Source organism: Hemibagrus wyckioides, linkage group LG07 (assembly GCF_019097595.1).
Source record: "Hemibagrus wyckioides isolate EC202008001 linkage group LG07, SWU_Hwy_1.0, whole genome shotgun sequence".
NCBI lineage: Eukaryota > Metazoa > Chordata > Actinopteri > Siluriformes > Bagridae > Hemibagrus > Hemibagrus wyckioides.
This window is the reverse complement of record NC_080716.1, coordinates 29,190,363-29,203,465: the sequence shown is the minus strand read 5'-3', so window position 1 is coordinate 29,203,465 and position 13,103 is coordinate 29,190,363. Positions and strand designations below refer to the sequence as shown.

The window sequence follows — 13,103 nt, the reverse complement described above, 5'->3', positions numbered from 1 at the left end:
TTTAAAAATATATAATTCATAGTAAATATAATTGTATTAATGCACTTTCACCTGGATACATGCTATACAAGTACAAGAAAAATAAGGTCAGAAACGAGAGTCTAAAATACAGATTTTTCTGTTACTCATATACTAATTCCACTGAAAGTACATTAATTTATGCTTGTGGCTCATTTACATATTTTAATAAAAATGTTTATTTTCCTTTTTCTCATATACTTACACTTCAGTGCTTTTGGTTGGTTTTTGGAAACGTGAGTGAAGTCTGTAAGACCGTCACTGTTTTCTAACAGAAAGTAAGTTAATCTTGTTGATGTACAAAACTTCACTGATGAATGAATTATGATGAAAGTAAATAGTGTTTTTTTATTATATTATATAAATATATGTTACTTTTGAAAATTTTCTCTTTATTTTTATAAACATTTTTATTGTTCATATTTTGTCTTTACAAATGATGCTTTGTAACTCTCACTGTGTTCATAAATGTCCTGATATGACTTTGTTTGTAGCTTAAATAATGTTTGTATTAAAGTTTTATGCATTATGCAATACCTATTTCAATAAAGCATTGGAAATGGAATACAGATATTATGCATTCACAAAATCTCTGAAAGTAAATCTGTACATGAGCTGGAAGAACATTATTCTAATTATTTATATATGGACTTGAAGACATGCCCCTGTTTCTACATATGGTATGAAGCACAGGTTTTTATCTTAACTTGTTATTGTCCTTGCAGTTCACAGGAAAATTCTTGAGCGATCCTCTAATGCTGTTGCTCTGAGGCTGAGTGTTTTGGTGGATTTGTGGGGAGCTTCTGCTCCTTCTTATATTTCTTGTTTTCCTATTAATCATAATGCTTATATGTTCATGCAGCTGACAAACAAAATCAGCAAGAGGGAATAAATTTATTTGATGAATTTACTCTGGTGTTTTTAGACCTCAGTTAATCCTGATAGTCATTCATAAGGATTTGGTGTGATTAAACCAGGAATCTACAAATGTGGAAAAGTTTTAGGGTGGAGTGAGGCCTCTGGGGGCTGAATCCCAACTGTATAAGTAGTGGATAAGTGGATACTGGATAAGTAGTACTAATTGGGTAAGCAGTGGTAACCAGTTCAGTGTGTTAGCTAGTATATAAATGTCTGTTTTTCTAGTGTGGATTGTGACTCAAGATAAAACCTGTAACTTTTATTCATAGTCATTTTTATTAAATGGTAAAAACTGCAGCAGACATGACAGCTGTGAAAGTGACAGTATAGTATACAGTATAAGATGAAGGGGAAAAACAATCACCAAAACTCTGTGAAACCTTCATATTGTGACATTCTGAGTCATCAGTATGATATCCATTAATTAATGTATAAAGACAAGAAGAAATAAATAAAGAAAGATAAAGAAATCGTGAAATGTCCTTAAACAATGAAACTACAAAATACTGCGTTTTTAAATACATTTATTTCATGCACGTGTCACTTCTGGCAGCATTGCACGAGCTCACAGCGCCATCTAGCGGCTGTGTACAGGACAAGCTTAGCATCTCTGTTTAAAGAAGTCTGGCAAAATAATCCCTTTCCACCTGATACCTAGAGATACAGAGAACCTAAGAAAATAGAGATCGCTGGATGTTTGAAACTGTCGTGTTTACAGGGCGTTACTATTGATGTTTAAAGAATGTATAAATGAATGTTGTTTAAGTGATTATTAAACTGAAGGTTGTCCCTTCTTTTCTGTCCTTGGCTGATCACAAGCCTGACCGTGAACAGTGATAATGTATAATTTAATAATTTATTTATGTTTAAATATATTAAAGTGTGGATAAAATCTGAATTAAAACCATACAGCAGTTACCACTAGAGGGAGTTAAAAGGCATTTTAGTTTCACTTTTAAATCACTGACCACCACTGTACCACATATGGAGTCTTGATGTGAAAAATAAGAGTGTCCAGTGTTAAAGTCCACAGGACCATCCTTATCCATGCTCATTGTGAACGTCTTTCCAACGCCTTATAACATCAACTGCAGACTCATTTGAGACATCAGTTACACTGCTTCTGGACCAAATAAACAGTCTCACACTGCATTCAGTTAAAACTCACTTTTATTTCAATGTACTTTCAATTTGAAGTTGCAAAGCAACTCTACAGGCACTGTGTGTGTATAAAAAATGAACAAAAAACAAGAATCATCTAGCTATGATATTTTATACACATACCTATACAAACATACATACAGGACCAGTGAAAAGTTTGGAATTTGGACACACCTTCTCCTTCAGAGTTTTTTTCTTATTTTGTTGTTTTTAACATTGAACATTTATACTGAAGACATTCAAACTATGAAAGAACACATGCGGAATTATGTAGCAAACAAAAAAAGTGTTAAACAACTGTGACGGCGCCGCACACACTCCCGCAAGCATGGAGAAGAGAGTCGCTCCTCGCCCCCTCCCTCTCCCTGAAAAACACAAGCAGCAGCGGTTCAGCACCCTGGATAGCGGCGCCGACATAGAGCGAAAGCGAATCAGCACCATGGCTAGCGCCGCTAAATTAGAGTGCAGGGCGGAGCGGAAGAAAGCGCGCCAAAACGCTCTGGGCCAATCAGAAGCGCCGCTAAGCTCTTCACCTTCCAGCAGAACAACACAACGGAGAAGCTGGCCCCGCTGGCCACACAATGTAAAATTTATCCCCTGCTGAGTCAGCAAGAACTCTCTGTGGGCTTATCAGGCAGCTTGGGCTTAAACCAGGCTTTTGTGGAACTGCTGAAGTGCTACCTCCTGCCTGGATCTGTACCAGCTGTCTTCAGCCTTTGCCAAGATTCTGCTGTTGTCTCCAGCCCTTCTTAGCCTTGGCTTCTTCTATGCCTCTTCAGGGGAGAATTGTCTTAGTTAGCTTTTTTTTTTTTTTTTTTTTTCCCCCCCTCTTCTTTCTTTTCTCTCTCCCTTTTGCTCTCTAGCTATCCTGAGTTCCTTTTCTTCCCTACTTTTCTGTTTTGTAATTAAAAGCTGGTATTAATATGCTCCCTGGACCTGTGTGTTGTTCTCTGTCCCTGCTCAGTGTGCTACACAGACCAGAATATGTTTTATATTTTAGATCCAAAATAGCTACATTTAGCTTGGATGACAGCTTAGCACACTCATGGCATTCTCTCATCAGGTTCACAGTGTGGTCACTGGGCAGGGTTTTTAATTCACAGGTGTGTGTTCTTGAATACATTTGTGGTATTTCTTGCCTTCTTAATGTGTTTAGAGCATCAGCTGTCTTGTGCAGAGGAAGGGTGGGTACAGAGTCAATATACATAATCAAAAGTATAAGTTTCAGAAATTTCCCACAGTGGCCCTGCGATGGACTGGCGACCTGTCCAGGGTGTACCCCTGCTTTTCACCCTATGTGCGCTGGGATAGGCTCCAGCAGACCCCCGTGACCCTAATTAGGTATAAAGCAGGTATAGACAATGGATGGATGGATGGATTACTGGAAATATTATATTATCACTTTACTAAACTGTGATTCAGTATAAAATATCACAGTTAATTAATTAGGAACCTGAGTAGCTCATGCATGAATGTATCCCCTATCTTGGACAAACATGTAGCACTGCAGTAAAATTTTGTCATAGATAATTTAATTTGGCTTTATTGGTATAAAAGTTTCAAAAACAATTAGCAAAATAGTTTGTCCAAATATTTGGACAGTACACTATAACAGCAATATGAACAAACAACCACATGCCACAACTGACAGACTTTTTAACAGAATTGACTGTGTTCATGTGTCACATTCCTGCACCTGTCTCACACATCCCCAGAAGTTAAAAAAACTCCTGTCCGGATGTTCAAATATTGAACTGCATATGTACATACAAGAGGGGTCATAGTCAGATGTCCAGATACTGAACCTGACTCTCATTGTGCAGAAATACAGATATGGTCCTCGGTTATGGCTCTCTGTTCTCAGTTTAAAACATAGGGTATAATAATCAAGTAAGTGTAAACAAGGCTGTATTGTTGGAATCTGTACCTGATGGTTGTCTTCTGGTGGTGTTTCCTGTATGATAAAAGGGTTTAACAATTATATATCATTGTACATATAATTATTTTAATCCTAAAAAGGTGAAGCGTTATAGACTTAAGTGTCTTACGTGAATAGATTTAATACAGTAAGAAGGATATATTGAGTATGAATGTGTTCAGTTATGTGAAATGTAATTGCTGTAACGTTTTTTATTCGATGATCCAATAGGAAGTTTCTCCTGTTATGATGGATCTGTTATGAGCCAATCAGAAAAGATTTGTGTAGGGAAGAGACTGGTGTGAGAATAATGTGCTCCAGAACTGTGTAGAGTGTTGAAAAGTGCTGAAATGAGTTAAAATAAGGATTTCTTTGAGAATATTTCCATGTATCCAGTTACTAAACCATAAGTAAAGACTTTAGACTCGTTGTTATGAGCGGACGTCATTAACTGGGACTCCAGGTCACTGGTGTTTAGTCAAGTAGCTTTTATTGTCATTTGAAGCACATACAGCTGGTACAGTACACAGTAACATGAAACAACGTTCCTCCAGGACCATGGTGCTACATAAAACACACAACTACAGGAGACAACACAGAACTAAGTTCACTACACAGACCTACACAGTACTACATAAAGTGCATGTGTGTAAACAGTGCAAGACAGTACAGTACAGTACAATAACTGACCAGGGACAGTGCAGCACTGACCACTACACAGTTTTGTAATGAATAAAGTGCAATAGTAAAATGCTGTGGATGTAAACACAATACACAGTTAACAGAAAAACAGATCATTGTGTTTTATTGTTGTAGCAACAGTCTAAAAAGAAATGTGGGAAAATTGTGAAGGGAGTGTAATGATGTACAGTTCAGCAAGTGTGTGTGTGTGTGTGTGTGTGTGTGTGTGTGTGTGTGTGAAAACTGAAAGTTTACTCACACTGCAGTGAATAACAATTAATAAATAAACACCAATCCCTCTCTCTCTCACTGCTGCATGATTAAGGAGATCTGAAGCATGTTGTTTGATCGTCTCCTCGGCTGTGTCTTTGCTCCATTTCATTACTGCAGCTGCAAGAGAGGAAAAAGAAACAATTATATATTTTATAAATGTAAACAATAACAAACACATAACGGCACATTCACCTATTTCAAACGTAATTATTTTCTGTGTTCAGAAATGTCTCTGAAGGTGAGGTGAAGTTTGTTGCCATGTTGCTGTGAACTCTATGGGGCTATTAGCGATCTGCAGAATGCTGACCCCGACGGTCTGTTTATTATCACCGGAGAAGTCTCAAATCAGTACTCTCTAAATTCTATGGACATGTGGACTTAACACGCTGGATCTTGTTTACACAAACCATGCGGAGCCCCGCCCCCACCTCGGCTACTCAGACCACATCTCTGTTATGTTAATTCCAGCATACAGACCGCTGGTCAGACGCTCTAAACCGGTTCTGAAACAGTAGAAAACCTGGTCAGCAGGAGACACCTCTGCTCTTCAGGACTGTTTTGAGTTCACTGACTGGAATATGTTCAGGGAGGCTGCAACCAACGGCTACTCTATCAGCTTGGAGGAGAACACGGCATCAGTGACCGGCTACATCGACAAGTGTATTGATGACATGACCGTCTCCAAGACCATCACCACACACTCCAACCAGAAGCCGTGGATGACCACAAAGGTGCTGCTGAAGTCTAGAGACTCCGCCTTCAGATCAGAGGACAAGATGACCTTAAAAACAGCAAGGGCCAAACTGTCCCAAGTCACAAAAGAGGCAAAGAGCGCATGTCCAGAGAATCCATGACCACTATAAGGACAGTGGTTCTCCTGTTACTGGTTTATTTAAAGACTTTTCCTCAAATCCACCGTGAAAACTAAACACAGTAACAACAAAACACAACAAACACATTATCTTGACACACAGTGAAAGCGTGAGGAACAGAAGCAATGGCAGTTTACAGACAGAAAATACAGACAAATAAACAAATACCTCGTTGGCTGCATGCTGTGAGAAAGGGAAATAGTCTTTAAATCTTCTTTATGATAGTTTAAGTTCTTTTTATGACTAGAATAAACTTTTATCAGAGCATCCATAATGTCCGTGCTTACCGCTAACTTTCTTCACTAAAAACCCTCCCGCTAAATCAGCATCTGCACGAGACCCCGAACCGAGGCTTCAAAATAAAAGTCCCGCAACATACAACAAACAAAACAATCTATAAAGGTACCAATAACAAACACAGCTTAACTTCAATTACAAGTGATTTTACTGTAAGCTGTAAACAAAACATATAAACTGTATAAACCATATAAAGGCAGCAGATACACATCTATCCAACAGCTAGCTTTGTCCCATCATGGTAACTAGCTACCGTTAGCTAAACGCTGGTTTCAGTCAGAGTTAGCGTTAGGAGCTAACCGGGCATTACTTTAGAAAACTGCCATAGCAGAAGAAAATATTCCCAACTGTAACGGTGCCGTTAGCTCGTTTCTGCTTGATTTAACATGACCGTCATGTAGGACGGCTAACGTGCTAGCTAGCTAACCTGGCACCAACATTTGTAGCTAGCTAACATTAGCCCTAATGCTAGCTCGACGTGTTAGTTGCCTAGCGCTTAGTTATTTAGACAAAGCTTGTTCAGTCTCTTCTGCTAACGTTACAGTTGTGAGGATTTTCTTCTGCTGTGGCAGTTTTCAAAAGTAATGCCGGTGTTGTGTCCAACTCTGTTTGGGGATCTGTTTCCCCCTATCCCCGCCCCCGGACATACTTTCTTCCTGAAGTCTACAATATAAAGCTAACACTAAGTACATTTATAATCGGAACTTAGTTGATCTTACCTTAAGTGTCTTCAACTATCTGGATGAGTTGTGACTTTTGTCTTGCTGTAACACGGTCCTGACAAGAGCAGAACATCACATGGACTACAAGCAGGAGACTCGAGCATGGAGGGGAACCGCCGTCTGATCTGAACTGCGCATGCGCGAGCTTTTTTGCTCAGCTATGTACGGCAACACCACTTGGACCAGCAACTGACACTGACAACTTTTGAACGGAATTGAACGTTCATATGCTAAATTCCTGCACCTGTCATCCCCACACATCCAAAACACCCCTGTCCAGATGTTTAAATATTGAACTGCATATCGACATACAAGAGGGGTTATAGTCAGACATTGTGGTCGGTCTCTCTCTCTCTCTCTCTCTCTCTCTCTCACACACACACACACACACTGTTAGAACACAGGAAGTGGTAAAGTGCTAAAGCTTTAACTCACACCTCTGCTCTGTCAGTCAGTCAGTCATTAGAGGAACAGGATGGAGCTCAGTCCACTCTCTGTGATGCTCTGTGAGTAAATGTTCTCTTTGTGTCTTCATTAGAGTGAGTGGTGGGGTATAAAGTTGTTCATCTGCAGTCTGAATGTCTGAATATCTGTTATGAGAAGGGTTTAGTTCAGCTCAAGAGTTTAGAGTGAGTTTAAATAATCTAATGAGAGTACATGAGTCTGTATCTTCTGTTAGTGCTTCCTGTGTACAGAAAGGATTTAACAAAATGTTGTTAGCATTAACTAGATATTCAGGGAAAATACCTTATAATGTACATTTCCATTTTTGTTACTGTTATGGTCTGTGCAGGGAAGCATCACAATACAGCAAGTTCACTCTAATATACATTAATACCAAGCTAATGCACAACACATTAAAAAAAATCACTAATGATTATTTGTGTGTCTGTGTAAGAAATAAGAGCAATAGTTGTGCATAAACATCTTCTCATTTGCCCTGTACACACACAAAGCAGTGTTTTATATATATATATATATATATATATATATATATATATATATATATGTATGTATGTACAGTGTATATATATATATAGATATATATATATATATATATATATGTGTGTGTATATGTGTATATATATATATATATATATATATATATATATATATATATATATATATATATATATATATTCATACATACATATATATATATATATATATATATATATATATATAAAACACTGTTCATACATACATATATATATATATATATATATATAGTATATATAGTATAAATAGTAAATAGTATACTCTTTCTCTGTAACATTACAGAACATTACAGTGTCACAGTCATTTGTTTCTTTGTCCCGGTTCTAAGATTATGGCATATCAATTATAATAATATCTGCTGCATAGTTAGTTACTTTGTGCAATAAAGCAAATCAAACACCTTCGTGAGCAGAACAGTGACCATGATATTAATAATTTGTAATTTTTGCTTATTTATTATTTAGAGAAGTTAAATGTATTTATTACAGATGGTAGATTAGATTTCCTGAATAAGATTTAATCTTGTGGGTTCTGTGTGTCTAAATTTTGTTGTTTTATTAATAGACTGAATATTTTCCATATTTACATCATGTTCTGTTTCTGTTCCCTTTTTAGTGCTGATTTCACTTATACAAGTGGCCCAGGCTCAAGGTGATTTATTTATAGTTTATCCTTTATATTGTCTGCAGATTTGATTTGTTTCGGTTTGTGTACAATTTGTTAATTTGTTCCTTGTTTATTAATGCAGTTTTTATAGCTCTAATCAAAGTATGGCTGTAACATCAGATTTAAATAAATAGTTTTACACTCAAATACACTGCTTATATGTCAACATATTATATATAAAGCAACACAAGTTTAATGAGAGCAGCACAAGAGAGCATCTGATAACTAGAGCTAAATTAAATGCGCCATAATGCCCCTGATTTCTTAATATTAAGAAGGTTACACATATCTGTCACGTCCGGATGCCCCCGCCCCTTGCGGAGCATGAACCAGGGCCTCCGTGGTGGTGCGTGCGCCTGCACGCCATGGAATAAGACCCAAATGCAGGATTCAATGAAGCATTTACACAAACACAAGACAAGGGGCAGACTAACCTAACACTAGAAACTAGAAAGAAACTAAAACAAAACCAAAACCTAAAACTAAAACCTGGCTGAGAACTTGAGCATAGAGTAAACATTAAACAAAACAAAACAAAACAAAACATTGAACACAAAAACCACAGAGCAGATTACAATGACTGAAAAAAGAACAAGTATACAAGGATCCCTATTCATAGGGCTAGACAAGGTAAATGGGGAACAGGTGATACGACAGGAAGGAGAACAATGGGACGGGCATAGCACAAAATACTCAAGAAGAAGCAGGCTTCCAAGAGTCGCCTGCCTCTCTGGGCCTGGCAGGGAACTGCCCAGCTGTTCCTGACAATATCAGTATCACCAAGTAAGAAAACATGTACTACATGTAGATTTTGAGCTGTAACTAACTGAGTTCCTTTTTCTTGACTTTCACTTCCCAGTCTAGTAGACACCAATTATCATTAGCTTCCCTTCACTTGACTGATGTCTGTTCACACTAACACTGCTGGGGAAATAATTTCTTATTCACTTCTGTTCTGTTGGCTTTATTTCTAGTTATTAATTTCTATGTATTCTGTCATTTAAATATTTTATAACTTTGTCTGCGGTCATCTCTATAAAACGTGTAAGCATTGCAGGCATGCTGACTGCCACTATCCATTTGTAGTTCTTTGAAATCCAGCTGAAGATACTCCTAATACATATACATACATATACTGTACGTGCATATATACATATACATATATTCATTCACTAGCATATTTATAGAATTTTTACTTACAAAATTTAAAAAAAAGCCAAGTCAGTTTGAAAAATGAAATTATTCGCAAATATTTTAAATGACCCTCAACTGTGTGTCAAGTGTGTATTTAAGTTCTGTCATGAATTTTCCATATGTTGTGAATCATAAAATAACAATCTAAAATCAGCAAATACAGTGTTTCTACACTTCAATCCAGTCATGAATTTTATTACACAGAAAATATACTGAACACCAGCTGTGTAGGAAAATATACAACTGAAACATTATCGTATGAAATGTTAAATACAAATGTTTGTTTTAGACACAAAGCATCTGTTAGACACAGTGAATCTACTGCTTATGTTATCATTTCATCATTTCATACCAACAGAAAAACCCAAAGTGACTGTGAGAGTGAATCCTCAGAGCTCCGTCTACACTGGAGACACCGTCACTCTGAGCTGTGAGCTGCAGCAGGGGACTGGATGGGAGTTTCAGTGGTACAAAAATAATCAGCAGTTACAGAATCTGTACAGTGAACAAGAGAACACACTTAAAGTGACAGTCAATAATGCAGGAAAATCAGAGTACAAATGTCGAGTTCGCAGGAGAAACTACTACAACAACATCTACTACTCAGAGTTCAGTGATCCTGTCAAGATTACAGTGAGAGGTATGTTATGATTTTGTATTCCTCATTTGTGACTGATGAGATGCAGTATAAAAGTTATATTATAACCAAATAACTGTTTGTTATTTCTTAAATATTTTATTTAACAAATAACAAACAGAATAGTGATAAAGTTTTAACTGTGTGTTTTTTGACATTTAAAAGTTTTCAGGACAGAGGAATTTATGCTTTGCAGCTTTGCTGGAACATGATAGGCTACATGTTTTATATTTATTAATTAAAAGTGTGCGTAAAAAGAGAGCCTGGTGTGAAACTTATAATATAAGTGAGATCTGCAGGGATATTTGGGACACGTTGTCATGTGGGTTTTTGTTCTGATTCATGTCTTGTCTCTGCCCCTGTGCTGTCACTGGTTGTTGCTCTAATGTGTCTGGATTATACTGTGTAGTTAAGCCTGTTTGTTTCAGCATGTCTTTATCTTCATTATTTTACAATCCCACCACATCATTCAGTACTTTTCTATAATAGTGTTAGACATAATGTTTTTTTACTTACACTTTGAAAAAAAACTTTATTATAATTTAGTCTAAACACAGCTTACTATATAGAATAGAAACTATTAGTAAATAGTAACTATTATAAAGACTAAAGGGTTAAACACAAATTTACTGTAATTAAAAAAACATACTCAAAACCTGCCCCATACTGTAAACCTAATTATAAGTTATCATTTCATTTAACCTTTGAAACTTTGTACACTTGTATTGTGTGTGTGAGTTATAGTGAGATTATTTTAATAATGAAGATAGGGAATTAGTGGGAAAAGTATGGCTATGCAAATATATTTGCAATGATAATCACCAGTCTCTACAGCTACATCCAGCTTACAGTGTGTTGATTAAAAATATATTTTCAAGAATGAATTTTATTTGATCTCACAGTTTATGAAGAAAAAATGTATCTATAAATTTGCTGATAGAGTTAACAAAACCAAACTGTTGCATTTACTATTCCACTATACCCATGTCATCATTTTACACCATCACAACAAATTCATCATGACAAATTATTTATCTACAGGAAGACCAAAACCTGTAGAATACATAAATCCTGATAATCAGGTGTTCAGTGGAGAGACCGTCACTCTGAGATGTGACATACAGGATGAAAGTGTCTCTAGCTGGCAGTACAGCTGGTATAAAGAAAATGTGCAAATAGACATTCATGAAAACTTTATTACTGTGTATTAAAAAAATTTAGAAAAGAAATCATCTTGTATTTCCTGTGTAACAGAGAGACCACAGGCAGTACTGAGTGTATCTCCACAGAGCTGGCTGACTGAAGGAGACTCAGTGACTCTAAGCTGTGAGGTTACAGACTCCTCTACAAACTGGACATTCAGCTGGCACACAGTTGTTCCCTACAGAGACGGCTTAACTGGAATAAATAATAATGGTGGCTATAGCGTGTATGTGGAGCTCCTCTCAGACAGCAGCAGAGGATCTGGAGGCAACTACACTCTCAGTCCTGCTGCTCTTAATCACACAGGAGTTTATATGTGCAGAGGAGAGAGAGGAGAACCAGCCCTTCACTCACAGTACAGCAATCCACAGCCACTATGGATCACTGGTGAGGAAAATTTACACCATTTCCTTGTGTTCTGCCTCAATATGTTGCACATTTCCATTTATAATTTTCATTTTTCATGGCTCTTTTCTGTGTTTAAGGTGACTCTCCTCCAGTCTCTCTGATCATCAATCCCAGCAGAACTCAACACTTTACTAATGACTCTCTCTCACTGAGCTGTGAGGACCAGAGTAACTCTACTGGATGGACAGTGAGACGATACACACACAGTGAGAGAGTGTTAGATTGTTCACACTGGGGATCAGTTACAGGATCTACATGTAACATCAGCTTCCTCTCCACATCCTACACTGGAGTTTACTGGTGTGAGTCTGAATCTGGAGAAAACAGTAATCCTGTCAACATCACAGTGCATGGTGAGTCTTCATGTAGTGTGTTTAATGTTAAAGGAAAAGAAAAAATGTTCTGATAATGAATACATGTATGCTAGTAGTAGATACTAGTTTTACTAGCACCAGTAAATGATCATGGAATCTAATCAATATTCCATATTTCTCATGAGCTAGTGTAGGCAGTTTTCTGCAGACTCCACAGGTTTAGAGGGTTTAAGTTATATAGAGAAAATTAGAGCACTTTTATTTATTATCTACAGACACATCATAGTGTGTGGATTTCCTTGTTTGTGATTTTCTGTGTTCTAGATGGTGATGTGATCCTGGAGAGTCCTGTCCATCCTGTGACTGAGGGACATCCTCTGACTCTATGCTGTTTATATCACAACCCAAATCCCTCAAACCTCCGAGCTGATTTCTATAAAGATGGATCAGTTCTCCAGAACCAGACTACAGGAGAGATGATCCTCCAAACTGTCTCAAAGTCAGATGAAGGTTTCTACCACTGTAAACACCCAGAGAGAGGAGAGTCACCCAAAAGCTGGATCTCAGTCAGATGTGAGAAACCTTTTGAGAATTAATTTTTATTTGATTCTCTTTTTATTAATACAGTTTCTTTTTTAAATGCCAAAATTCTGCTCTTTTTCTCTCCTCAGTCACAGGTTCTACATCCAGTGGTTTAACAGTAGGACCGGTTGTGGGTTTGGGATTTTTGTTCGTCGCTTTACTGATCTTAATGATCCTGCTGTGGTTTTTCAAAAGAAAAAAAGGTCTGCTTTAGCTGTGTTATGTAGAATAGTTACAGTA

At 37.1% G+C, this 13,103-nt stretch overlaps 1 pseudogene; it reads left to right on the top strand.

Annotated features, from left to right (window-relative positions):
• The window catches only part of LOC131356294 (titin-like), a 47,101-nt pseudogene that overhangs the window by 29,545 nt on the left and 4,453 nt on the right, over nt 1-13,103 (top strand).